This window comes from Galeopterus variegatus, unplaced genomic scaffold (genome assembly GCF_000696425.1).
Source record: "Galeopterus variegatus unplaced genomic scaffold, G_variegatus-3.0.2 Scaffold1959, whole genome shotgun sequence".
Classification (NCBI taxonomy): domain Eukaryota; kingdom Metazoa; phylum Chordata; class Mammalia; order Dermoptera; family Cynocephalidae; genus Galeopterus; species Galeopterus variegatus.
The window spans coordinates 135654-145057 of record NW_007728070.1 but is presented as its reverse complement, the minus strand read 5'-3'; the positions used below and the strand labels follow the sequence as shown (position 1 = coordinate 145057).

The window sequence follows — 9404 nt, the reverse complement described above, 5'->3', positions numbered from 1 at the left end:
CGCCGGGGCCGGAGCGGCGCCCCCGCGCGGCGGGCGGAAGCCGACTCCGCCCCAGCGCATGCGCACACCGCCCGCCCCGCTTCCCGCGAGGGTGCCTCTCGGTCCCGAGCCCCAGGGACCCCGGGACTGCACTCCGGCCAGGAGTTCACTCCTAGCACACAGGCACGCTGCTGGTCGGTAAGGACGGGGAGGCTCCTCGGCCAAGTTTGCATCAGAGGAGGCGGCGGAAGAGGAGAGCGGGAGCAAAGGCCCAGCTTTCCTCTTTCCTGGTCGCGCGCCTCTAACGCGGTCCCCTCCCGGCCCGCAGACGGGCTTTCTCCCGTACCTGCAGAGCCCGCCCACCGCATCCCTGCCCCCGCCCCGTGCCAGAAACAAGGGGGTTGGGGCGGCAGGGGCGCAGCGAGGAAGGGGCAGCCCGGCCGTCTCGGCTCCGGGCCCCATACGAAATTCAACCAGTGCACAGGCATATGCCCGCGGAGGCTGGAGCGAACGACTGGACGCCTGCTGTCAGGAGTGGGGAAGGGCGGTCTGGAGAACGTCCTTCCTTCCACTTGGACTTTCTTCAGTCCACTCAATGCTGGAGTGACACCCATCACCCACACACCTCAGGAAACAGATGGGGTAGGGGGTGCAGCTATTGCTTAGAGGCATCACGGACAGTGACCACTTGCCCTGAGGACAGAACAGTGATTCTCTCCCGGGAAGCAGGAACCCTCTAGCAAAGTGCAGTCAAGTTGTCCCCGACACTGCAGAGGCCTCTGTGATACTTTTGAGGGTGGACCAGGGGCTTGGGGCAGGTGTGCTTTTAAACGACGTTATTAGTCCGTTTTCTGTTGCTCATAACAGAAGATCTGAAACTGGGTAATTTATAAGAAAATGAAATTTATTCCTTACAGTTTTGGAGGCTGGGAAATCCAAGGTCCAGGGGCACATCTGGTGAGGTCCTTCTTGGTGGGAATGACTACAGAGTCCCGTGGCAACACACGCAATCACATGAAGGCAAGAGCGTTTTTACATGCTCACTTGCTCTCCCTATAAAAGCCACCATTCTACTCCCTGATAACCCATCAAACCACTAACCCATGAATGGATTCATCAATTCAGGAGGGTGCAGTCCTCAAGATCCCATCACCTCTTACAGGCCCCATCTTTCAAATACCATAGTTGGATTTCCCACGCTCATAACATTGTTACAGTGGAAACTTAGTATTGTTACTAAGTTTCCAACAATGAACTTTTGGGGAACACAATATTCAAACCACAGAAAGAAACATCTCTAAAGATTACAAGGCCTTACAGTTTCTGAGACAGACCATCAGTTGTCTTCAAAAGAATACAACAGTTTGTTCCTGCCAATGTGATCCGTCAGGACCACCCTCATTGAATCTGGCAGGGATGGTTTCAACACCCTTCTGTCTTGATTGTGTCTTCAGGTTGAAAAGAGAGGTTTTTGCCCTCCGATATGGTGTACTGGGAATTTTAGAATCCAGACAGATGGGGTTGAAACCAGCTTGAACAAGCAGTGTGACCTTAGGCAAGCTGTCTGTAAAATGGGGGCTCACATGCTGCAGCCCAGGTGAAGACCACATGAGGATTTCCTACAAAGGGCTCTCTAAATGGAGGTGGTATGGAGGAACCTTCACCCAGCCCCTTCAGCTGAGGATCTTTAAATGAGGCAAAATCAGCTGCAATTTCTTTCTGCAAGAAGGTGAGATTTTAAGAGATTTTAACTCTTGGGTGCAGGTTCAGCCTGGGCATGCAGAGAGATGAAAAGGCACTAAGAAAATAGAAAGGGGAGCCAGTAGTAATTGCAAGAAAGCTTAGACACTAGGGAAACCAAGTGGACAGAAGGGAAAAGGAAGAGAGAAACACTTGGGAAGAAAGTGGACCCCCACCTCCTCACTGCGGTACTCGGTGATAAACAGGATGCCTCTTATCCAGCAATTCCACAAGAACGTGCCCAGGGCTCCCTTGGAACTTGCCTTCTGTTCTAACTCTGGACCAGGGCCACACTGGGCGCTTCCCCTAGCATATGTCGGCTCTGCTCCCAGGCCTGGGCTGCACCACTGCGGCCCCTGCCCACCTACCAGGAGACCATTTAGGTCAGCTTATCTGCAGCCACTCCTCATGGGAGTCGTTCCTCCCAGGTGAAGAAGGCATGGGAGAACTCCTTAGCTAAGGAAAACTTCCTCTTAATCGAATGAATTTTAAAAGTAAATCTCAGAGGAGGAAACAAAGTTTACAGTTGTCTCAAGAAATTCCTCCCTAAATATCCCCAATCCATAAACAAAAACCCCAGAGTGGTGCCGTTTTACAACAGGATGGGGCCCAGCAGGCAGGAGTGGCACCACGGCAGGGAGCTCAGGGTTGGTCCTCGCCGAAAAATACGACGGGGCGTACTACCGTTGCTGTCCACAACACGTCTGCAGAGTATGCAGACACCAGCTTCTGCCACCCCGCCCCTTGGAGAGTTTAGGGAACGGGAAACTCGACAATCCTTTTAAAAACGGCTTCCCGCGCCTACCCCCTTCGTGTAACTCAGGGTCCGAAGAACACCCTGATACCAAAACAAAAACACCATGACAGAAATACTCAGGCAGTCTTTTACCGCGGTTTCCCCGCAGCCTGGTCCAGAGGAAGGAGCCCGCTCCCGCCACTCCGCACGGTCCCCCGGTGCGATGGGGAGAGGTGGGGTAGGAGCGGCGCCGAACCGGGCGGGGAGAGGGGCGGGGCGGTGTCGAGTCGTGGCCCGGGCCCCTCCGGCCCCGCCCCCCGCTCGGAGGGCCAGCCGCAGGCTCCTCTGGAGGTCGTGCAGGCGGGGTCATGGCCCGCGGGGCCCCGACCTTACTGCCAGGCCCGCCGAGGTCCGAGCGCACAGCCCTCAAGCCAATCCGTTTACTATCCACCCCTAAATCCACCGGCTCCCCCCGCCCGGCCCATTTCCCAGGGATGGAATGTAGATCCCCAGAAAAAGGTCGATCTACCATTTCCTCATAGGGAAGGGGGCGGGCAGAGCTCTGCACCTGCACCCTCGAGGGCCTCTTCCGGTGCCCAGCACGGCCACCCCCGCCTCTGAGTCCTGGGCGACAATGACCGAGTCCTCTCTTAGCAGGCCACCTCAAGCTATGGTCAGATCTTCACTTACAACACCGGAGACTCTCTTTTGCGTCTCACCACATTCCAAGACCGCAGGTGACTGGCACTGACTGTCCTTTTAACTATTTGTGGAATGAAACAGGTGAATGAAAAGGTAATTACAAAATGCAACCCCCGCCCCAGCCCCCAGGGATAGCAGATTCCAGGAAAAGACAAATCTGATATTTTCTTATTGCTAACAAAAACCTGACCACTGTGTATACTTCTTGGAGAGACTCATGGATTTCCATACTTTTAAGCTGCACAGGAACGGCTGGCTTTAGATAAATCTAGGCGCACAGCGCAATCAACTCACCAGTGCTGGAAGGTCACAATCAAATTGGCTGCTGCTTCCACCCAGAGCAAAACAGAGCGAAGCACAAATCTGGCTCTTCCTAAGAAAACAGCAGGCAGGCTGCCGTGCTCAAGCGCCTTCCTCCACGGGCGGGAACACCGCGTCCGTGCATCAGCAGCACCGTCGGGAAAGGCAGCTTGGCACAGACTACCCACTGAATGAATTCAGGGGAGTGTCGTTTTGAGACACCCGTCACAGTCACAGCAGCAAAGTGCAGAGGTTAGTGGGTAAGTTAAGGGGAAGTGGCAGGAAGAAAAAAGGGCCAGAAAACAAAAAAATTCAAGGAAAAACTTACAAGTTAAACTTTGTGCTCCAACCTCAAAGACCTAAAGAAAGTCCGCTGTAGAATGTGATGGCAGTACATGTTCAAAGTAGTAAATAAGAATCATACCAATTTTCTGTCTTTTAGGCAAAAGAATGTGAAAGAATACAGAAGGGGAAGGAAAAGATGGGAGAAGGGAATCACCCCCATTAATGCTGTACCGAATAGTTTATATACACTGAATTTTTGTAGCTGGCATTAGGGATAGTGTCTTATCATTTGAACACTGTTGCTAGAAACCTATGCTGTGACTAACTTTCCTTTAAATTAGAAAAGCAACAAGGAATGGATCTTTGGTCGTTAGCCTCTATAAGTTAAGCAGGACAAGGCGGCTATGGACTCATGACAATATCTATAAACAAAGCGAAATGAAGGCATATAAGACAGGGAATTGAATCTAGAAATATTATACTCAGTTCTTCTACCAGAGACCCATAGACAGAAAAAATAAGCCAAAGTATTTTTAAATCCCCTGCTATGTTTTCTAAACAAGAGTGAACACATTAATTCTGAACCATGCTTATTACTTCTACTTCTGAGATTGTTTCACACTACTGAGATGTCTAAGTTTTCCCTGTGAGTTCAGTGAGAAGTAAAGAAAGCCAACTTCAGAAGAAATTAATATTTTAATAAGTGTAAGGCATAAAAAATATTTATCTAATTGGTTTCATCTCCTAACAGTCTTTAAAGGAACGCATCAAATAAGCAAGCCAAAATAACAATACCTGTATTAGTCTGTTCTGTTGCTTATAACAGAATACCTGAAAATGGGTAATTTATAAAGAGACAAAATTTATTTCTTGCAGTTTTGGAGGCTGGGAAGTCCACAGTCCAGGGGGTGCATCTGATGATGGCCTTCTTCTGGGTAGGAACTCCCTAGACAGTCCAGTAGTGACCAGAGTGTCACATGGCAAGAATGGGCTGAGCAAGAGAGATAACCTTCTCATTCACGTTTATAAAGCCATCAGAATTATGACATGATAACTCTTTACATCATAAGTGGATTAATTCATTCACGAGGGCACAATCTTCACAATCCAATCACCTCTCAAAGGTCCCACCTTTCAAATACCATAATTGGACTTCCCGCCCCCTTAACATTGTTACACTGGGGGTCAAGTTTCCAACATGTGAACTTTTGGGGGACACAACTGACCCATACCAATGCCTGTAAGTCTGTAAGACTCTGACAAAAAGCAGTTTAAGAGTACAGCAGTTTCTCCCCAATAGGCCATTTACCCTTATAGGCTAATCATACCACAAAGTATACAGCAGAGAAAAGGGGAAAAACAGATCCACCAACTACTGAATTCCTAAACCTGCTGGTGAGCACCAGGAGAAAGATGCAGGAATTCCCATGAGGTAAGAGACTCAGTGGGGCAGGAAACCAATCCTGTGCCTCCAACACAGCCAGCTGCCTCTGCAGTGTGGGCTTCATGGGAGGGTGCAGCTACAACTGCACAGGCAAAAACTTAAGATATTTTTTTCATAAATGTAAATACTTAAAAAGCAAAAGAGACTTTTTGAAGTCAGTTCTAAATAGTGACCTTCCAGAGTTAGGATTTGACCAGAACAGGAATACTATTTAAATTAATTCCTGTTTTTGCCTGGTTCACAAAACAAAATGGGGACAGTGAAAGTGTATTTTGAAGGAAATACCAACAAGAATAACAGAGGCTGAGCTATTAAGGGTTTCTAAAGGACACCCAAAAGGGAAATTTAGTTTTATTCTGAATTTCAACAAAATCAGTACCCATAAATTACCCTTCCAGAAACTTCTTGAGTCCCAAACTGAACCAAATGCTTCTAAAATTTAGAAATTGATGTGTCCAAAGGAGAAATAAGATCTGCATAAATCTGTCTACAGAAGGTGGAAGGCTAGAATGTTGCCTTTTATGGTTGTGCGGAGAAATGAAAAATCAGACATACTAAAGTTTCCTTCCAATAGATAATAAGCATTTAAAGAGTAAATGTAAGAGGGTTTTAAGTAAAAGATAAAAAGCAAAAAACTGCCTCATCTTCTCCCTGCCAATCAGACATTTTATCAAAATTGCACTCACACACAAAAAAATCCTTAAAACACGTAGATATAGTTATGCATGTCTATGTGTGTATATATACTTCTATATTTTGTGTTAATTTAAATAATCCCAAGCTCATAGTGTCTATCAAATCCTGACCAGCAGGGTCTGAAGGGCATAGTCAAGCTCAGTATGAAACAGTGTAGAGACCATGATTGACTTGGCACACTAAATAACTGCCACTCAAAATAGTGTCTGTTTGGACTCTCCTACCCCTCTGCAATGGCTAGACTGTATCACTGCCCCCTTACCCGCTTTATTCCAGGTAACAATATGCTGGACAGTTTATTATGTCTCAACCTCAGCAGGACTTAAAGGGTTAAAAAAAAAAAAATCAAGAAAAATATTACTCTTGCTCTTACCCAACCAAACAAACGTATGACCAGTGCTTTCAGATTTAGTTGTATAATCTAGAAAAGGAAATAAAATCAGGCAAAGGAAGAGAGAGGAAGGGCCACCAGATCAAACAATCCCCACTCAAGATGCTTTATCGGGTCCTGGTTCGGCACAAACACATGGTATCAGAATATGTGTGGCAGAACTAAATGAAAATAAAATTCTTCCTTACTCCTTCCAACACCTTCACTAACTTAAAAAAATGTTGTGATTAAGTCTATGAAAATTGGAATCTAGGGATTTGCTTGTGCTAGTGATTTTAAGCAACGACTATTGAAATATAAAGTATCCTGAAATATCAAGTTTGCTTTGTCAAATTTCTTTGAAAGTCAGGTGTTCCAACAAATATGTAGGCGTTTGATTTTATGCTTTTGGGTTCTGAGGGCAAAACAAAAATTCCACTGAAATAACATGGTTCTATAAAACATGACCTGAATGGGCCGAGCCTGTGGCGCACTTGGGAGAGTGCGGCGCTGCACCGCGAGTTTGGATCCTATATAGGGATGGCCGGTGTGATGCGCTCACTGAGCGTGGTGCGGCCAGTCACACACACACACACACACAAAAAGGGACAAAAACATGACCTGAATAAAGGAAGCATTCTGTATTTTATTCTTAAAATGCTTTTCCCTTTTTAAAAACTCAATATTAAGACTCATACCTTGAACAGCTCTCTTTAAAGGACTGCTAATCTCTTTCAGAATGAAACAGTTTCTCAAGTTCAAAGCCACCACCTTGGCTTACAGAACAGCCTGGCCCACATGGCTAGCCTCTCAGCGAATGTGTTGGGCCAGGCCCAAGGCATCCCTTTTCCACAGGCCCATGTCTTTCAGATCAAGAAGCTTAGCCAGTTCATGGACCCCCCAGGCTGAAATCTCAGTCAGTGCCCCAGATGGTAATCGGTGTGGTTCTCCACCCACTGCCTCTTCTTGCACCCATCGCCACTCCCGCACTCTTGGTGCCACTGCATGCTGCTGTTTTCAGGGCTCTGGCCAGATGCCCCCGTCTTTGCTCCATATACCCTCCATGGAGATCTTATGCACACTTGGAAGTAGTTACCTCCATATCTGCCTGGATCTGGTCCATTCATTCCCCTGCTCCCAGGGCATCTCCATTTGGATACCTCAAATGCAACTCAAAATCTAAAGCATGCAGAAAAGAGCTCATGATTTCTGATACCGAACCCCCTTCCCCAATCCAGGCCCTTCTCTGGTGTTCCCTATTCCACGCATGGTCCCACCATATAAACCCAAATGAACAAGCCAGAAGCCTAGAAATTAACCTTGACCCTCCTCCTCCCTCAGCCACCTCTCCTGCTACTTCAGTGGTTTGTATGATCTGGTCCACCAGCTCACTTCTCTCCACATCTGCTGCATGGCCCTAATCGTATATGGAAGTGTGAATCGCATTAGCTGTCTTCACCTCACCCCGGCCACCTACCTACTCACTGCAATTGAATGTTTCCCATTCCCAGTACATCATTCAACTCCCACCAATAACTGTCAAATGGGCAGTTTTGGTGACTGTCACAGTGCCGAGGAGGCTAATTACAGCTTCTTGAAACTCTATGCCCTAAGGCTTCCTGGAAAGCCCCAGATTCTAATCAAGACTACGACCACTTCTCTGTTGCCTTAATGGGCAACTTCTTCCTAGTGACCACATTTGCTGTTCTCCTGGATTCTGGACTTAATCCGTTCCTCGTCTCTATGCACTTTCTCTGAGTCTACATATCAACTCTCAATTCCAGCCCTCATCTTTCCCCCGAGCTTTAGGTGTATCCCACAGGCTCCTCAAGTTCAGTATGGCCCACACTCAGCTCCTCATCCTTCCTTCCTCAAACTCCATCTCCTTTCTCATGCTCGTTCACCACCTCATCAATCAGGCTAACCATCTGAGTAAGCATCCTTCTGGACCTCTGTCCCTTGCTCCCACAAACTGTCAGTCACGACGGACTGCTCATTTCCCTAAATAAAGGTGTCTCCTTTCCCACTTTTGCTACTACTGCTTCCAGTTAAGGTCCCCGTTGTCATTCACTCATTTATTCCTTCATTTACTCAATGTTTATTAAACTTGTACTATGTACCACACGCTTCAGCTACAATCGGGTACGTCACAGCTCCTGTGAAGCTTACGCTTTTGCAGTGAATCGTAACACACTCTCAGTGTCAGTGACAGGGGACAGCGTGTTAAGAGCTACGACAGGACAGCTTAGGGTCCCATGGGAGCAGAAAGGAGAGGCACTAAATCCGGTTTTCTTCTGGGAAGATTTCCCCAAGAAAGCCCCATATCTGTTGAGAAGGAGTTGGCCTCGTGAGAACCGGAGAAAACAGAGCTCGGTTCATCTAGAGAACCTCGAACAGGTCCGGCGGCCGGAGCAGAGAGCGGGGGCAGGAGGCTGTGAGCTCTGCTCACGGGTAACGTTACACAGGCAGCTGGGGAGTCCCTGAAGGGTGTTAGGAGAACAGCGACAGTGAGAGATGGCTTTCGGAGAGACCACCCTGTCCGCTGTGCGGACTGCAGAGAGGGAGTGGGCGGCACGCAGGTTCAGACGCGGTGGCGGCGCCGGGAACCGGGAAGGCGCGCGACCAGACGGGGGTGCGGAGGCGCGGCCGACGCCAGGCGTGGACACCTCGGACCCGAGGCCCGGCTCGTCCAATCGAGGGAGGTGTCCTCGCTGCTCGCTACCGTCCAACCCGTCTGCCGAGCGGGACTCACTCTGCGGGGACAGCCCAGCGCCGACTCGGACGGAGCTGGGTTCCCTCTGCCCCGCCCCGCCTCAGAAGCGCGCGAGGCCCCGTCGGCCGGCACCGGCTGCGCGCTCCAGCCCCCGGCAAGAGAGACTCGACCGACCGGCCCGCATTCGTCCCCGCGCCGAGAGGGCCCATGAGTTCGGCCAGCGCGCCCAAGAGCGCCCCTCCCGCGTACCCGAGGCCTCCTCCCGGCTCCGGGCGCCGCCCAGGCCGGCCGCCAGTCGGGAGGGGACGCCCCCCTCGAGGCATCCGGCGCCTTCCCCCGCCCGCCCCGTCCCCTCCAGCCTCACACAAACGACGGGAAAGGAGCTGGGACCTTAGCCTCCGACTCAGTCTAGACGTCGCCGTCCCCGTGCTAGGTGTCC

At 49.5% G+C, this 9404-nt stretch overlaps 1 protein-coding gene across 1 annotated transcript in view; it reads right to left on the bottom strand.

Annotated features, from left to right (window-relative positions):
• Nucleotides 1-9382, bottom strand: part of DIDO1 (death inducer-obliterator 1) — a 54613-nt gene extending 45231 nt beyond the window's left edge. The window contains exon 1 of the mRNA XM_008579807.1: nt 9356-9382. The gene's annotated coding sequence lies outside the window, so the exon portion shown is untranslated. The remainder of the gene's footprint in view (nt 1-9355) is intronic.
• Nucleotides 9383-9404: the final 22 nt, after the last annotated feature.